General features: G+C 39.8%; 1 long non-coding RNA gene across 1 annotated transcript; it reads left to right on the forward strand.

Moving 5' to 3' along the window:
• The first annotated feature begins 229 nt into the window (after nt 1-229).
• Nucleotides 230-7,651, forward strand: LOC131905847 (uncharacterized). Its single transcript, XR_009378052.1, has 3 exons — nt 230-390; nt 6,939-7,041; nt 7,511-7,651. It is a non-coding gene; the product is annotated as an uncharacterized LOC131905847 (long non-coding RNA).
• The last annotated feature ends 288 nt before the right edge of the window (nt 7,652-7,939 follow it).

Consider the following 7,939-nt stretch of genomic DNA (forward strand, 5'->3'; position numbering starts at 1 on the left):
CAGAAAATAAACTTTAAAAAAAATCAAAATATCAATAGGTACACTAAAGGTACTTATCTTGGACAACCGTAGAAATATGTTCAAATTTTAGCTAAAGCCAGAGCCAATATTGTAACTTTTTAATTAAATGTTTTAAATTGTTTTGAGTAAAACATAAAAACAAGCAGAGTTTCTGGTGGCAGGGACATCCAGGCTAAAGGCAGCATATCTCTGTTCCCTCAGCAACAGATCTTCCTGCTGGGGGCAATTTTATCTGGGGATGGACTGCAGTCAGTGTTTGAACACCGAGATACCTCTGCCCATCTGCTGAGGAGCCCTCTGGAGAGGTTTGTGAAGATGTAAAGCAAGCTGGAACTTGTGTTCAAATTCTGAGGTTGCAGGTTAAAACAAGTGAGTAAGCACCATTTTCAAAGGATTTTTCCTCAACCATCAGAATACTTCAGGATGTTTTCAAAGCTGGGGGGATAAGGCAACCAGGGCAGACTGAACTGGAATTAGGGGCTGTCAGTACATCCAATGTCTTATTACGAAAATAATGCAAACATCTTCTCAACTTTGTAGCTTCCTAGACCTGTTTTTTAAATGATATTAGTATTATAAAATATCAAAAATTATTAAAGCATAAATAGAATTATCTTTAAGACCAATCAATAAAAGTAATCCTGGCCACATATTTTGATAAATGTTAAGCTTATCCACAAAATGTGAAGTCCTCACAGTTTCTTTCTCTTGGCTACGTGTACATAATCCACGTGTGAACAGGCTAATAAAAGTAAATAGAATTACAGAAAATGCCCTTATGAAAAAAGTGCCAAAGATATTGGTCCACTTTTGTGAAAATGATGTTTGAAACAATAGAGAGAGAAAACATTTTAAGTAAAATCTGAGTCCTCTAATTTATTTTTGCTTGATTTGCTATATTTTTACTGTGTTAAGGGAGCTGGGAATAAACTTTAATGTTGTTCCCAGGCAGATCACTAATAAAGTTCTGAGTGGTTAGAAATGAAGAATGATGTTTGAATCCAGTGATGGCCCCTCCTGTATTGTTCTAAAGCTCCCTTAGTTATTAGTTATTAAGTATTCCTACATTATTTCATTACGGAGGGGAGGGGACAGTCCTATGCCATGAGGCTAACAGGCATTTTAACACATGGAGCCTTTAAATATAAATGACCACTTCTTTTTAAGCAAACCAAACTATTTTTGTTTTAGTAAATAAATTCGGGTTTTTGTTTGTTTGTTTGTTTTTGTTTTTTTGTTTTTTTTTCTCTTTTCTCTTTTAGTGACAGGGTGTCTCTGTGTAGCCCTGGCTGTCCTGAACTCGCTCTATAGACCAGGCTGGCCTCGAGCTCAGAGATCTGAGTGCTGTGATTAAGGGTGTACTCCAACACACTCCACCATGAATTAGTTTTCTTTATATACAGCCTTAATCTACTAATTGGTGTGGCAATCAATAGAAATAAATTTGTTATATTCAAGCAAAAAGATAACAAGGGAAAAAAATCAAAATCCGTTTTATCCAACTCTTTTAACTCTTAAAAAATCCACTAGTCAACTTTAGTATACTATTTAAAAATTTGTAAGAATAAAAATTTGGGTGTGCAGTTAGTGCACAATTACTGCTAATTATGGGAAGAATCGTCTAATAGTTTATGGTTTCAGGCTCTTGTTTTGGTTTGGCTTTCCAGTTCATGTAACTTTATGTGTGAAATCAAAAGCAATTGCTTGTTTACTGACGGCTGTCTAGTTAAAGACTTGGAGTTATTATAAAAATCTATCATCTGTGGATTAATTTGTGATATATAACCTAAAAGCCAGATTTAACAGCACTTTATGAGTTGGTACTCATAAAACAGATTCTGTTAATTTTTTTATTTTAATTTTAACTGATATAAAAACATAAAAATTACACACCGGGCAGTGGTGGTGCATACCTTTAATCCCAGCACTCGGGAGGCAGAGGCAGGAGGATCACTGTGACTTCAAGGGCAGACTGGTCTACAGAGTGAGTTCCAGGAAAAGCTCCAAAGCTACACAGAGAAACCCTGTCTCGAAAAACAAAAAACAAAAACAAAAACAAAAACAACCCCCCCAAAAAAACACATAAAAATTATACATGTAACTGGGTTATTACGTAATATTTCAATATATAATATATTTTATGTCTGTTTAGGTCAGATTTAATTTACTTAGGTCCTAAAGCATGTATCATTTCTTCTAGATTTTTGAGGCATAGCACACAATATCATATCAAAGCTGGGCAGTGGTGGCAGACACCTTTAATCCCAGCACTCTGGAGGCAGAGGCAGGTGAATCTCATGAGTTTGAGATCAGCCTGGTCAACAGAGCAAGTTCCAGGACCAGCCAGGGCTACACAGAAAAATCCTGTCTCAAAAGTAAAAATTAAAATTACTCTGCAGTGTAATATGAAATTGTAAATTCCACACTTTGAATACTAGTGTGTATAACAACGTATTCTTTTTTATAACTTTATATTCAAAAGTCCAAGCTAGTATGGACGAAAATCCAAGAAATGAGACTAGTGTAAAGGAAGTTTTGAGCTCCTGTAACAGGCAGTGGATACACAAAGACAAAGGGATCTCAGCACCATCTAGCCTGTCGCCTTGTCTGTATGTAACAAAGGAGTTAGGTGGTGTGCTAGGTCCTCGTACTGGAAGCTTCCACGTGGGAAAATGTCTCCATGTATATGCCAAAGGTTCAATGTAAAGAAACTGTTCAGTAACAGATGAGTTACACAGAGCTTGTCTCTTATATGAGTTATGACTCAAGATTGAAACCTATTTCATAAGATAATTTCAGAGGCAGCAAGATTCATGATCTATCTTCCAGTTGGGGAAACAGACGATGTAAGGTCAGTGCAGGCTGACATACGGGGCACTCAGTTGAGGACTGAGAGGCGAACTGAATGGCATCACTTGATAACCCTAACTCAGATCATAGTGATGCCATTTGTTTTATTAATTGATTAATTAATTAGTTTGTTTGTTTGTTTTTGTTTTTCGAGACAGGGTTTCTCTGTGTAGCTTTGGTGCCTGTCTCCTGGATCTCGCTCTGTAGACCAGGCTGGCCTCAAATTCACAGAAATCATTCTGGCTCTGCCTCCCGAGTGCTGGGATTAAAGGTGTGCGCCACCACTGCCCAGCTGCCGTTTTTTTTTATTTTTTATTTTTTTTAATTTTTTATTTATTTATTTTTTTTTATTTTTATTATCAGGGAAAGAGACTCCAGGGCAAGATTTGCCCAAACCCAGTATCATTACCCTTTATACCTTCCTATTTCTTGGCCAGAGGTTCTGGCTGTGATTGACAGCTACTGCTGAAAACACAATAGTGGAAGAGTTCTTGAAAAACAAAATCACCTGCTTCGCCTCTGGAACTTCAGTCAAGATCTGATTTAAACTCTCCCGGCTCTGGAGCAGCAGCCCAAGGTGGACCGGCTGCCTAATGTGCAAGCCCTAGCTTTGACCCCCAGACTCTGCCGGACTGTTAACATCAGATGTGAAAGCTCGGGTAGGGAGAAGCTCCCATGATCTCACTCTTTCTCAAAAAGCTTACTTCTGTGCACAGCTGTGTGGGTCTCATGGGCCGAGGGACTGGGCTTTACCAACAGCTGCCTTGCGCACTTCTGGTGGTGAGCTAAGGCAATCCTCCCCACATCAAACTGGAAAAATGTAATGTTTACGTTTGCTTCTATTTCCACTTCCTAGTGGGCTTGAGTCTTTCTTTCACTCACTCTTGCTTTCCTATTCTTCAGGGGGGGTGGGAGGGAGGGAGTGTGGGTTACTATTTACTTGTGTGAGTGTGTATCCAGAGTGTAGTTCAGAGAGTTCCCTTTGGTCCCATTTCCTGGAGAATTAGTTGGAGGACAATTGGCAGAAACATTGGGGAATGGTGGACACTGGCCATGAGCACCCCCCGCTTCTCACCCCTGATTAGATACATGAAGTGACCCAGGCTGATGACTGGAAGCCTTGGCTGTGCCTTTGGTCCGAAGTCTGCTTCCAGAGCTTCATTTACCTGTAAACCATATGGTCATCCTCAGTGTCAACACTGACCCTGCTGTGACCCTGGGTCTATGGCCTTTGTTTCCCCGGCTGTAAAAAGAGTTAAAGGATTTATACAACCCTCTACCTTGCTTACAGCACAAGGCCACTGAGTAACCGTCAGCAAATATTTGTGGAATTCAGTTTGCAGCCAGGAAACTAAGATGGGGACTGTCGATTAGGGACCACTGCTCTTTGAGAAAGGCTTATGGACAGCCCAGGGTCTGGAAATACCACAGGTGGGAACCACAGCCACATCTCTCCCAGTGAATCCCAGTGGACCCACCCTACTGTGGCTGTCACTCAATGGTAGAGTGCTTTGCTTGCCCAGCTATGCAGCAAGGCTGGGTTCAACCCTCAGGGGAGGAGGGGACAATGAACAGATTTTTTCCCCCTTATTTTAAATAAATGAGAAAAAATTGCCTCTCATATCACTCACTTTGTGCAATCAAGACATTTTATAGAATGTCCTAAAAAAGTACAAGAGAGGAAGGAATTACTATGGGCTGACACTGGGAGACCGTGCATGGTGGAGAGAGGGAAAAGAGAGTTTATGAGGAAGGCAAAGAAGCAGAAGCGGTCCCCTGTGAAGTGTCCCTCTGTCACAGACCACTGTCCTGACAGAAAACGGTAAAACAACTCATCTTCACAGAAGAGTTCCCTCTGTGTTCCATTTTTATTTAGAAAATAAAGTTATTGCCATAAAACAATTTAGAGTGAAGATAAATGCACACAAATAATAATCATCAAATGTCAAATGACTAGGTGGTCAATAATGGGGATGTTTAAAATTGCTTTTCTGCTTTCATTAGTTTTTTTGTTTTGTTTTTTGTTTGTTTTTGTTGTTGTTTGTTCATTTTGAGACAGGGTTTCACTGTGTAGCCCTGGCTGTTCTGGAACTCGATCTGTAGACCAGGCTAGCCTCGAACTCAAAGATCCAACTGCCTCTGCCTCCCGAGTATACCACCAAACCCCCGCTTTCCATTAGATTTTTAAAGACATCTCTTTTTATGTTTTAATTCTGTAGAAACTATGGATCATTAGGAAAAAAAAAAAACAAAACCTATAACCTGTTGAAACCAGTTGAAAGATATTCTAGTGAAAGCAAGTCTCACTGTGTGCTTAATTTTGTTGTTGGTTTTTTTATCTTTAGATTTAGACTGTAGGTATTGAACTTAGAACACTATAGTACTCAGGATAGGTACCTGTGTTCACTTTATTCTTGCTGTTTTCTTAAGCATGACTTGGTAAGAAAAATAGATATAGAAAGTTCATCTGTTTTAATGCCAGCACTCAGGAGGCAGAAGCAGGTGGATCTCTGTGAGTTCGAGGCCAGCCTGGGCTACAAATTGAGTTCCAGGACAGCCAGAGCTACACAGAGAAACCCTGTCTACAAAAAAAAAAAAAAAAAAAAAAAAAAAACAACAACAACAAAAAAAAAAACAAAAAACAAAAAGGAAGTTCATCTGTGAATCAGTGAATAGCTCTGGCTTACCCTGTCTTCCTATAAAACTGAAACGTTCATTGGAGCAGCATTTAAGAAAGAGTCAAGACATTTTTCATAGAGTTAGAGAATTTCGGCACAGTCGCTGCTTCTAAGTAAGTTTCACCAAAGGAGCTCTTGAGAATTGCGAGAGCAACGGAGGAGCAGGGCGCTGTGAGGGAGGAGATCCTGCAGGGGGCTCAGACTCGGGGTGAGTACAGTCATCAGCGCTCTGACCGAGGGGGAGCAGAGCACAGCAGAGCGCAGGTGATTCGTTCTCAACGTGAAAGCCCAGCGTGATGGAGAGAATGGAACGGCTCAGGAGCCATCTCTTCTTCCTCACTTGCTTAAAACTAAAGGGGGAAAAAAGCAGATACTGGAACTTACCGGAAGTGATTCAACTGCTGGTTTCACCAGGGATGTTTAACATTTTTGGAGGGACTAAAATTTGCAGAGTTTAGGCAGGCTGAGAAGAGATTTCGTTAATGCCAATTTTATTATGCAAATGATAAGAAAACGGTGAGTTAGTAGAAAAGCTTAATTAGTTTATAGCCCCAAATGCCAAGTAAAAATAAGACACTTGGCTCTGCTACCTTGGAGTTATTATTAGTAATACAAACAGAAAAAAGAAAAAAATATTCTATAAAACTTTTATTCTACCTCAAAAACAAATACTTTGCTGCTTTTTTTGTTTGTTTGTTTGTTCTGAGACTGGATCTTGCTATGTAGCGCTTTACGTATAACTTGTAAGAAAAGAGTCAGTATCATCTAAAATCAGAAATAATAATGAAGAAAAAGACAACCAAACTTGTCTTTACTTCGCCTTAATTATTAGAGCTGACAGTTTTTGACTTGCTAGATATTTCAAACTGAAAATCTTTCAATTCCGTGACCAGACTATGGTGATATTTTATTTGTACTGAAATGTGATTTTTATTTGTATGTTAATAAATAAAGTTGCCTGGGGGTCAGAGCTAATAGCAAGCCATAGCAGAAGCCAGGTGGTGGTGGCAGAGCTATGCGGGTCTCTGTGTGTTCAAGGATACAGCCAGCATGGAGACACACGCCTTTAATCTCAATACCAACCATAGAAGACCTGGAGGTCTGTACAGACAGGCAGTGACGAGGAGGTCATATGGTTGGGTTTACAACCAATGAGAAAGCAGAACAGAAAGTCAATAAAAAGACAGACACACAGGAAGTAGGTCTCTTTCTGAGGGGAAGGACAGCAGCGGCAGTGAAGGGTAAGAAAGGGTTTTTAGCTCTTAGCTATTGCTCTGACCTCTTGGGCTTTCAACTCTGCGTTTGGCTCTGTGTTTCTATTTTAATAAGACGGTTACATCTACGCCAGACAGATGGTGCACCTGCAACTTTAAGCTCTTTATTTTGTAGCAAAGGACTATAAAACCAACTAAGCACCAGTCTTGCCAGCCTGTGTTTGTAGGAATGCCTCAACTGAGTCACTCTATTGGAACCTACACCGTCTTTTTCATAGGTAAGTGAACTCAGTGAGAGATTTTTTTCATCTAAGTTCTTAACTCCTAATTACCCGGTACTTTAAATGGTGCTTCATGTAAAGTATATGCCTAACAAATATTTGTTGAATGAATGTGCGATGTTATTTAATAGCCACCCTTCAATGTATAAATTCTCATTAAAAGTGGTTGGACATCTAATTGCTGGTGTATGTTTGAGTATGGCAAGTGCATATTCCCCTGCCCTCTAAAAGCTATGTGGTGCCTTTTAAAATGGAAGCCACGGGGTGGCATGTGTCTATACCCCAGCTACTCAGGAGACTGAGGAGGGGCTCTCTTGTGCACAAGAGTTTGAGCCCCATAGAGAAACCCTGATTCAGGAGAAATTTTTTTTCACTTTAAGATTGAGGATACAGACCAACTTTTTCAACTCAAAATATACTTAACTTTTGTTTTTGTTTTGTTTTGTTTTTGTTTTTTGTCCCAAAGATACCGAAAACCTTAGTCCTGACAGTGGTACCACAGAGCATCATGCTGTTTCATCATTTCCTAAGTTAGGCATCTTCTGAGGACTGAAGTCAGAACTGAACTGAAGGGCAGGACAGTGTAGAAGATCTCACCACACTTGGATGAATGCAAAGATACATTTGTTTGATATATTGAGTATAATCCAGACTGTATTTCAAGTCTACAGTTCTCTCTCTGCTGTAATAAAAAAAAAATGATGTGCTGTTTACTTACTTATTCAACAAATATTTGTGTCCCCAAACTGCAGCACTTTGGGGGTAAGAAATGGGAAGGTTTGGTTAGACCCCGACGCTCCTTAGCATGCTTAGAAGGGGGCACTCTGCCATGCTCGTTATCTTAAAAGACATCAGTGATGTGCCCAAGAGGCTCTTAGCTTTCTCTCTCTCTCTC

Source organism: Peromyscus eremicus, chromosome 3 (assembly GCF_949786415.1).
Source record: "Peromyscus eremicus chromosome 3, PerEre_H2_v1, whole genome shotgun sequence".
Lineage (NCBI taxonomy): Eukaryota > Metazoa > Chordata > Mammalia > Rodentia > Cricetidae > Peromyscus > Peromyscus eremicus.